General features: G+C 38.4%; 1 protein-coding gene across 1 annotated transcript in view; it reads left to right on the plus strand.

The window, feature by feature from the left end:
* Positions 1-10000, plus strand: part of ptprn2 (protein tyrosine phosphatase receptor type N2) — a 419224-nt gene that overhangs the window by 257653 nt on the left and 151571 nt on the right. The window lies entirely within an intron of this gene.

The raw sequence follows: 10000 nt of genomic DNA on the forward strand, positions 1-10000 counted from the left end.
CAGCTCATTAACAAGCCCTTCATAAGACGACGCAGTTGTGTTGTAATCGTGTAATACAACCTCTGCTGTTTATTACACAGCAGAACACAAAGCCACACACACATCTACTGTAAATACAGTACACGGCAATATACAGCAGGCTATTCATCTGTGTTTGTCATGAATAACAACATTGATGATCACTTCTGACTCATAAAGATTCTAAACTTTCTAAACTTGGTGTGTGTAAGAGGACGAGGAGGTATTTTATAGTGATTTGGATTTGATGAACAGTTGTGTGAACAGTCGTATTTTGCAGAAAGAAAAAAAAACATCCTTTGAATTTTTATTGTTTTTGTAATTTTGTGCCATTGAAACAAATGAAAATGAAATGTTCTGTGTCTGAAAACAGAACAGGTAATCAGTGACAGCGGCATGTGGCCATGGAAATGTTGCCATGGTGATAGGTCTAACACTTTCTTTTACAGTCCCCTAAGTTCTAGATATTTAACAGAGAAGTTTGAGGTACAAACTCCAAAGTACTAGTTATTATTTAAAATCAACTTATAGTGCCACATTTCCATTCAGTCATTGGAAATATACAGTATACAAGAACATTATTACATCTGCTCAAAACTCAACTGGTGGTGGAACAAAATTGAAACATTTCAGTGCAATTTTAGTTCATTTTCTATTCTGTTTTCTGATGTAATGCACTTTCGTTAATATTTTTATTCCGTAAATACAACACAATTCATGTTTTTTTAATGTCAGCACATTTTCAGTTTGTAAGTCAAACAACTCTCTAAGTCAAACCACTGCAATGAGTTGCTGTTTTCGCTGAAACTGGCAGAATTTTCTGTCGATGCTCCATTAAAAAAAAAACAAAAAAAGCTTGAAATATAATTTTACCGTCGTCTGTCTGGATGGATGGAACCTGTCAAATCAAACCAAATATGCTTTATTGGCATGACAGGATATGAGACCTATGTTGCCAGAGTTGTACAGTATTAATTCATTAAAATATAAATGAATTAAAAAAAAAACTCAAAAGAATAAATAATTAAAACAAAGCTATACAGTTTGAAATATGAATATGGTTATACATGTAAGTGTAAAATTAGTATGGACATACAAAAAAAAACAACAACAATAATAATAATAATAATAAAAATAATGATAATAATAATAATAATAAAAAATAATAGTAATAAAATAGACAATAAGGTACATATCATCGCTGTCCAAAGAAAAACAAGTATCTCCAAAACATTCTTTACTCTCAATGTAAGTTAGTGGACAGAGATTTTATTCTATGCAGTTTTGGAGCATTTCTGTTGGTCCAATCATCACGAAATTTTCACACAATGTAAAGGACAGCTGGAGCTCAAATGATGTAGAAAAGTAAAAATCACAAAAAATGGAGTTAATGTTTTTCATTGGACAGTGACGATATGAAAAATGAAGTAATACATCTGAACATCAGGAATTAGAGATATTGGTTACTTAACTGAAGATGTGCAATGTTATGTTTTCTTTGATCTTATAGCCGTTCTGAATAAACTGTCCTGCTAAACTTATTGTTTCTACATTTTCTCCCAGTAAAATCTTCGTTTTCTCTGAATCGGTCAGTTGGGGGAAGGTGGGAATTCTGTAGAGTAGTAGAAAAGCGTCTCAGATGGTTTTATATTTTGAACATTAAAGAATAAAGTGATTGTCAGTTTCAGCCTCTCCTGCTGGGCAGTGGGTGCAGATCCTGTCCTCTCTGTCCATCCTGCTTTTCTGTGCCTTCCTGTTTCAATGGCCAGTTTATGGTCACTCATTCAGTCCTTTGTTAGGGTTTGCCTTCATTTGTTATTATGGCATGTGCCCGTCTCCGGGGCCCCGATGATGGCTGCGAGAGCTGGCAGGAAGGCGGTGCCCAAACTGCAAGCAAGGACGAAGCCCCGCGAGGACGGTGGGGAGAGAACCGTGAGAGAGGGGCGAACGGAGCGCAAAGCCTGAGCACCGTCGAGGGATGTGAGTGACGGCGGGAAGAGGAAGTCAGCCGCAAGAGAGGGGACGACGACGATGCCGACCACGAGAGGCACGAAAGTGGGAAGTGAGTCCTGAACTCCGCTGCCTGCCACTTCAATACACCTCACTGAAGGACCCCACTGACTCGCGGTGTTCCTCTCCCCTGCCGTCCTCGCTGGGTTTTGTGGGCGCTTACAGCTCAGGCCCTGCCTTCCTGCTGGCTCTCGCGGCCGTCATTGGGGCCCGGATCTTTGATCCTGATTAGATAGTTGGCTAATGGCCTGTAAGCTCTTTTTCCTGGCTAGCTGGTTGAGTGGGTGGTTTGGGTCTGTTTTGTTAGTGAAGGGAGTCGGGATCTGACCGTTTCAGGTGGTTCCAGAATTTACAGCATCTTCTCAATGTCCAGAATGAGTGGACATCTGCCCAGCTCTGCTCTGCTGGCCAGATTAGAAACACCTCTGCTCACCTGCAGGACGTCTTTGAAGCCTGTCGATGCAGAATATGAATCACATCTACTCACAGGTTCTTTGGAATAATTTTCAATGTTATACATTTTTGTTATTTTGCATAAAAACCTGCACAGCTTGAAATTCAATAATACAAACTGTTTTTTGGGATTTTTTAGGAAGTCTTATTCAAAATTTCTGTAAACAAATTATTAAACAATAAACAACATACAGGAATTATATGTTTACTTCATTTCTTATCAGGTTGTCTGCCTTAAGACTTGATCTCCACTTTTGAAATATGAATTAATAATTATTTATTATTTATTTATTCACTTTAATGTTATAAATTGTGCTGTAACTTAATTGTAAGACCTAAAAAAGGTTTTTATTTAAGGTTCTTAGAGTTGCGCTGGTTGTCCGAACCCAGACTGGTTTTACGTTACTGTAAACACTGGTTATGAGGTGCTGAGCAGTGGAGTAGCTGATTACAGTGACTCTGCACTCAGTAACAGTGACAATTCTGGACTGCTGAGAGGTCAGAGATGCAGTGATTGAGACGCACTGCACACACATTCACGCCATAAACTCAGGACCACCGTTTTGTCCAGATATTATGTGGGTAGTGGTCGGTTCTCAATACAGTAGTGGCTCTGACACTGTAGTGTGTGTGTGTCAGTGAGAGAGAGAGAGAGAGAGAGAGAGAGAGAGAGAGAGAGAGATTAAAATCCTAATTAAAGTGTCTCCAGCAGACGGGCCAACACTGGACACCTCCACTAGCCTCATTAGCATTAACCCTCACCCAGGAATTCTCTCTCTCAATCTCTCTCTCTGTCTTTATTCCTCTCTCTCTCTCTGTCTTTATTCCTCTCTCTCTCTCTCTCTCTCTCTCTCTCTCTCTCCCTCTCTCTCTCTCTCTCCTCTCTCTCTCTCCCTCTCTCTCTCTCTCTGTCTTTATTCCTCTCTCTCTCTCTCTCTCTCTCTCTCTCTCTCTCTCTGTCTCTCTCTGTCTCTATTCTCTCTCTCTCTCTCTCTCTCTCTCTCTCTCTCTCTCTCTGTCTCTCTCTGTCTCTATTCCTCTCTCTCTCTGTCTTCACCTCTCAGTCTCTCTCTTTTTTTCTTCTCTCTCTGTCTCTCTTTTTCTTCTTCTTTCATTTTCCTCTTTCTGTCTCTTTCTTTTCCCGCTCTTTTCTCTTTTCTTTTTTCTCTCATTGTGTTTCTCATCTTCTTCTCTCTCTCTGTCTTTTTCTCTCCCCTTTACAAATTCTCTCTTTCATTCTCTTCTTTCTGTTTTTTCTCTTTTTAAAATTTTTTCTTTCTTTCTTTCTTTCTTTCTTTCTTTCTTTCTACTTTCTCTGTCTGTCTCTCTTCTCTGTTGCTTTAGCTTTCTTTCTCTCTCCCTCTCTGTTGTCTTTCATTTTTCTTTTTGTCACTCTTTTTTCCTCTGTCATTGTCTTTATTCTTCTCTTCTTTGTCTCTCTTTCTCGTCCTCTTTCTCTGTCTTTTCTCTCTTTTCTTCTGTCAGTCTCTCTCTCTCTCTCTCTGGTTCTGCTTTAGAGATCAGTGTCTGTTTCTCTTCCTCCTCTCTGTCTGTGTGTCTGTTCTGTCAGACAGTAAACACAGTGGATTATAATTTTGCGGTGTGTAATTATTTCCTCTTTGTGAACTCTTTAAAAAGCCTTTTGATTCCGTCTCGTATTTTAAGCGTTTTATGAAAGCCTGGTTTGAAAAGGAGGGGACGAAGAAGAAAAACATGGCAGAAATCAAAGTGGCCCAAAGTCGGAGTGTTTTCTTCTCACATCCACGTCGCGCTTCGCTGACATGCTTTTGATTTTACACAGATCCTCTGATCTCGTTACAGTCGTGCATATTCATGTATCTGAGGACCAAACTCGCTCTGATTGTGCTTAAGTGCTTTTAGTGATTATAGGAGGCACCCGAGCTGAACGAGTGTGCATGCATTGATTCCAGTAATGCAGCAATCATGTGGCGGTTCGAAAATAATCTAAAGTCGTTTTTATTCCTCTGCGCAGAACTGACCCAAACCGGAACTGACCACACCAGAACATACAGAACAGTAACTTCACGATCTCATCATTAACTCCAGATAGGAAAACAGTATCACACAAACATCCTAACTAGACTAAACCTCCTAAATCCTGTCCTAACTTTAGGATGAACCCCAACAGGGCCCTCACTTCTGTTTAAGGTCTGTTTCTATGGTTTTTAGGCAGCTGTGTCAGGCAGCATAGTTCACTACCAGCATAATGAGCTCCATTTATTTCTACTGTAAAACGCTGCTTTCACTGTGAGATGATTTTCTTTTCTAACTCTGCGTTTTAAAGATCTCAGACGCTGCAGACTCGATCTCCACCGCCCCTCTGATCACCTTCGTGTGTTAATGTTGATGATGAAATATTACAGTGATGGTGGTGAATAATGAGGAGACGGAGCTGAACGCGTGTCTATTTATTAGGAGGAGTAACGTTAGCGCGCTCGGCTAAAGCGTTTGGGAAATGGAGACTGAAACTGGGGGAGCTGTGAAGCTCTGATAAACAGCAGGGGGCGCTCTCACAGTGTTCACTACTTACAGTTTATCACACTTTAGTTTCGTTTCACCTCTTTTACCTCTGCAATTGTTGCTAACGTTAGCTGTCTGGCTAACTAACTTGATTATTTCGATTATATGTTTATGTTTCAGCTGTGAGTGTATGGTCAGTTGCTAGGTAACAGACATGACGTAAGTTAAGATTTCCTAATTTGAGGTCAGATGCTTTAAGATAAGATAAGATTCCTAAATTAAGATAATTTTTGCTTCTGTATTACAAATTTGTGAAAAATCCTATGTCGACTTGTCAGACCGTAAGACGAAAAGATGGGAAGTATCTGTAATACGGCCCCTGGTTCTAGTTCATTTTCTACCTGCATGAGAGACAACTAGAACCTTCATAATAAGCATTTTATGTCATTCTAAAGTGCCGAATCTGGCTGGTTAGCTACCTTGCATGCTAGACAGCTTAGCTTAATTGCTAATACAAAACACTACACTGCACAGGTTTGTGCTCAAACTCACAAAAATGTCCACAATTACACAAAATCTTGCGTATTTCTGAGCAAGGCTTGCATATTTCACTGTTAATTGTGAAAAGGAGAGCAGTAGATTCCTAACTAGCTTATGTCATGTTAGCAGTGTTAGCAGTAATTTCAAAAACCAACACATCAACGTACGACTCTAGCTTACATGCTAGTGCTTCACTGGTGATCAGACATGGTGATGGGACGTAAAACACCGACATGGTGTAAAGAGCTTACAGGTGGATGCTAGGTGTAGAGAGTTTACCTTAGGGCGCCATAACCTGGTTAAGAAGCTAACGCTATTAGCATTTATGCTAGCAGTCACAGAGCAAGTTTTTTGGCTCATATTTTCACACCTGACTGAGAAAAATAAAAGCTTTGTTTGATTTTACTTCTATCTCTGTGTAAGTGTAGACATTTGTGTTAGTGTGTGTGCAGAACGGTGCAGTGTATGGTTTCATGTCAGCTGATTAGCTAGCTGCCAAAGCAGCGTTGCTAATTAGCCAAATTAGATGCTTTAGAGTGATATAAAATGACCAAAAAGAGCATTAAGTGGTTAATTGTGGTTAGCAGGTAGAGCTGCACTGGCACAACAGGATTTGTACTAATCCTGAGAGGTATTTACCCAAGATAGTGGAAAAAGAGTACATTTTAAACTGCCCTTTTTGGTTAATAACTTTTTGTGGTTAATTTTTGTCACATAATCATGAACTTGCACCCACCTTTCATTTCATTGCAGGGTTTAATAAAGAAGCAGTCACACTGTAAAGGTTTTTCCCACTGCACATTTTAAAATAAGAACTGACCCAAAAATGAAACAACTGAACTTACAGTTCTGGTTCTGGTTCACTTTCCACCTGCTCAAGAGACGGCCGGAATGATTATACCAACCACAATTAACCATTTAATGCATATTTGATGTCACTCTAAAGTATCGAATTTGGCTAAATAGCAACTCTGCTTGGCAGTTAGCTTTATTGGCTACTATCAACAAACCTTTATTTTTCTTGAAAGTGAAAACATGAGCAAAAACACTTGTTCCATGTCTGCTAGCACAAATACTAACAGCATTAGCTTCTTAACTAGATTATGACACCTTATTTTGAACTGTCTACAAAGCAAAAAATTCCAAAAATAGCAATCAGTACATCGTCACACCATTCTAGTTTACATTCTGGTGCACTTGTTGGTCGTATAATGGTGCTGGTCAACTTCAACTGCATCTGGAAGAGTAAAGGATTCTCTAAATTGTCCTGAGCTTCAGCTGCATGTGTTTGCAAACACAGAGGATCCCTCAGTGGGGTTAATACTGCTTATAGCAGCTCTACCTACTTTAGAAAGCTGGAAAACAGGAAAAATGTGAGCAAAATCCATTATAAACCTCAGTACATTTGACATTTACAGCCTCAAACACAAGATGTTACTGGTATTGCCAATGTTTTTGTCTGTTATGTTTGTATTTACTGTGCCATAACCCTGCTAGACAAAAACAACATAGACAAGTATAGCTGGTCACCAGTAAAACCAGTGTATGTTGTGTTTTGGATGCTAGTGAGCAGCAAAACCAGCATATGTTGTGTTTTGAAAGCTGGTATACTGGTAAACCAGTTAAAAGAAAACCTTGTACCTCCAAAATGATAACTTTTCAGGAGAGGGAAAAAACCTACTTCACTTTTAATGTAAATCAATGGAATCAGATTTTTTTCCATGTCATTTTATTTTAGTCCATTCATCATGAAATTGACATACAATGTAAAGGGTAACAGGTATTTTCAAATTATGTAAAAAACTGAAACACACACAAAAATGGAGATTTTTGAGGTTTTCTTCCAACAACAGCGATATGTTGTGTTTTGTTGATGGTATGCTGGTCACCAGTTAAACCAGCATATGTTGTGTTTTGTTGATGGTATGCTGGTCACCAGTTAAACCAGCATATGTTGTGTGGATGCTGGTCACCAGTTAAACCAGCATATGTTGTGTTTGCTGGTATACTGGTCACCAGTTAAACCAGCATATGCTGTTTGCTGGTATGCTGGTCACCAGTAAAACCAGCATATGTTGTGTTTGCTGGTATGCTGGTCACCAGTTAAACCAGCATATGTTGTGTTTGCTGGTATGCTGGTCACCAGTTAAACCAGCATATGCTGTGTTTGCTGGTATGCTGGTCACCAGTAAAACCAGCATATGTTGTGTTTGCTGGTATGCTGGTCACCAGTTAAACCAGCATATGTTGTGTTTGCTGGTATGCTGGTCACCAATAAAACCAGCACACATGTTATGGATACTGGCAGCTGGTCACCAGTATAATCAGCATATGTTGTGTTTTGGATGCTGGTAGATAAACCAACACCAGACCTGCATAAACCACCTTAGACCAGCTTAGATGCTGTGATCCAGTCGGCACCCGTCTTGGGCACCGCAAACCACAAACTGGACCATTTTGGTACTACATTGATAGCCAAAGAACGACACACAGTTCCAGTATTCTGGTTCCAAAGGTTCCTGTGCAATGGAAAAACACCCTAATGAGGACTAAACAAGCAGGCCTGTTAGCACTCTCAGTTCATTGATCATCAAAAGTGCACTGTATTGAACATGTTTGAGCTTCTTGTTTGTGAAGGTTTCTGGGAAATGATGGAAATTATATTTTACAGATCGGCTCTTTGATTTGTTCCAATCAAACAGAGTCTGGATTTTTAACACCAAGCCCAATTTGGATCTTCATACTCACAGGTTGCTCTTATTTTACTGACGAAAATAAACAGAAACAAGTTAATCGGTCCCACTTCATAATGAATGTCTCTAATAACTGTGTAGGTACACGTGAATAACATATGCAACAACAATGTAACTACTGAAGATTTGGTCATTGTCATAGATGTATTACAGAATTACAGCCTATGTAATTACACATGTGTATCAATTTCAGTTTTGCCTCATGTAATTACACAAGTATATCCTTTTTATACACTACAGATCAAGTCTTTTCCAGCTGTAAAAGGAAGCAAGTTGTACATAACATTAAATTTGGTATCATTTATGTTATAATTACTGTGGAATAACTGTGTTGTAACAAAGTAACCTAATCACATCACATTGATTGATACCATTCTGTAATTACACAGTACTTATAACAACTACACAGGAACTTTCCTGTAGTGTCGTGTTTAAGTTACACTTTAAATGTACCATAAATGTGGTAGACTGATTTGAGGGTACTGCAACACATTTAACTAGAAAGGAAAACTTCATAAACAAACTTTAAGTTGGCTTGAAAAAGCCAGAAAATTACGTTAAAACGTGAAAATGTTGGAAGACTGTTGATGGTTGCTAAAGTGTTGCTTAGATGTTGCTAGGCAGTTGCTAAGGTATCCAATGCTCATTGGATTATTTTGCTACCTTAAATAAAATTCCACCTTAAATCCACTGCCACGTTACATTCAGTTCCACCTTAAATTTAGCTCTACCTTAAATGGAGTTACACCTTAAATTCTGTGCCACCTTAATTTTTATGCTACCTTAAGTGCAGTCCGACCTTAAATTCAGTGCCACCTGAAATTTAGTGCTACGTTAAATGGAGTTCCACCTTTAATTTAGTGCCACCTTAAAAGAAGTTCCATCTGAATCTGAATCTGGTTACAATGTCACAGCACTAGCAACATAAATGCTAGCTAAATGTTAGTAACAAAACAATATTAGTAAAAATATACAGGTTTAACACGATATTAATATGGACTACTGTGACATTTTACCGAGTAAAATAGTAAAATAATACTAAAAGTAATAATATAAAATTTGGAGAAATATTATTTTCACTGAAATGTCTCATTTCTGGACAGCCCAAAGAAAAATGACCTTGCTTTAAACCTTTGGCCATTGAGTGCTATGACACTTACGCACATTTTGCCTATACTTTCAACTTTGTCATAATTATTTGTTTCTTCTTATTCTACATTTTTATTCTACTTTTTTATTCTTTCTTCTTTTTACTCTAAAATTTGAATGTACCGAAGGGTTGATTCAACAATACCTTGTTGAGGAAAATGCTATTTGTCCTAATTCTCTTGGGGTTAAATTATATTCTTCCTGCTTGTGGTATTGAAGGATGCACAAGTAACTGTGCATTGATTATCCCATTTAATAGACACTCTTTGAAGTTAAATGTTGCACTGTTAACCCCAAAGATTCATAAATTCTATTTTGTCTTTACTTCAAAAGTGAAGGAAGTTAACCAGACTGAAATGCATATTATGTGGATCTTTAAACTGCAATGCAAAGTAGTCTGTTTACATTCATGTGGCTGTCCAGCATCTACAGGAACTGGATGAGTTTTACTGCCCTGCAAAATTCCTTCATACAGTGAATCCCACCACCATAAAATGATTCGGTCAAACGATTGTTACTAGCACGTTTATGAGTCATTTATTGAATTTAGGCATTTTACTGAAAATAATGTAGTTTTTTTAATAAAAATGAGGACT

The sequence above is a fragment of the Colossoma macropomum genome, unplaced genomic scaffold (assembly GCF_904425465.1).
Source record: "Colossoma macropomum unplaced genomic scaffold, Colossoma_macropomum, whole genome shotgun sequence".
In the NCBI taxonomy this organism is placed as follows: Eukaryota; Metazoa; Chordata; class Actinopteri; order Characiformes; family Serrasalmidae; genus Colossoma; species Colossoma macropomum.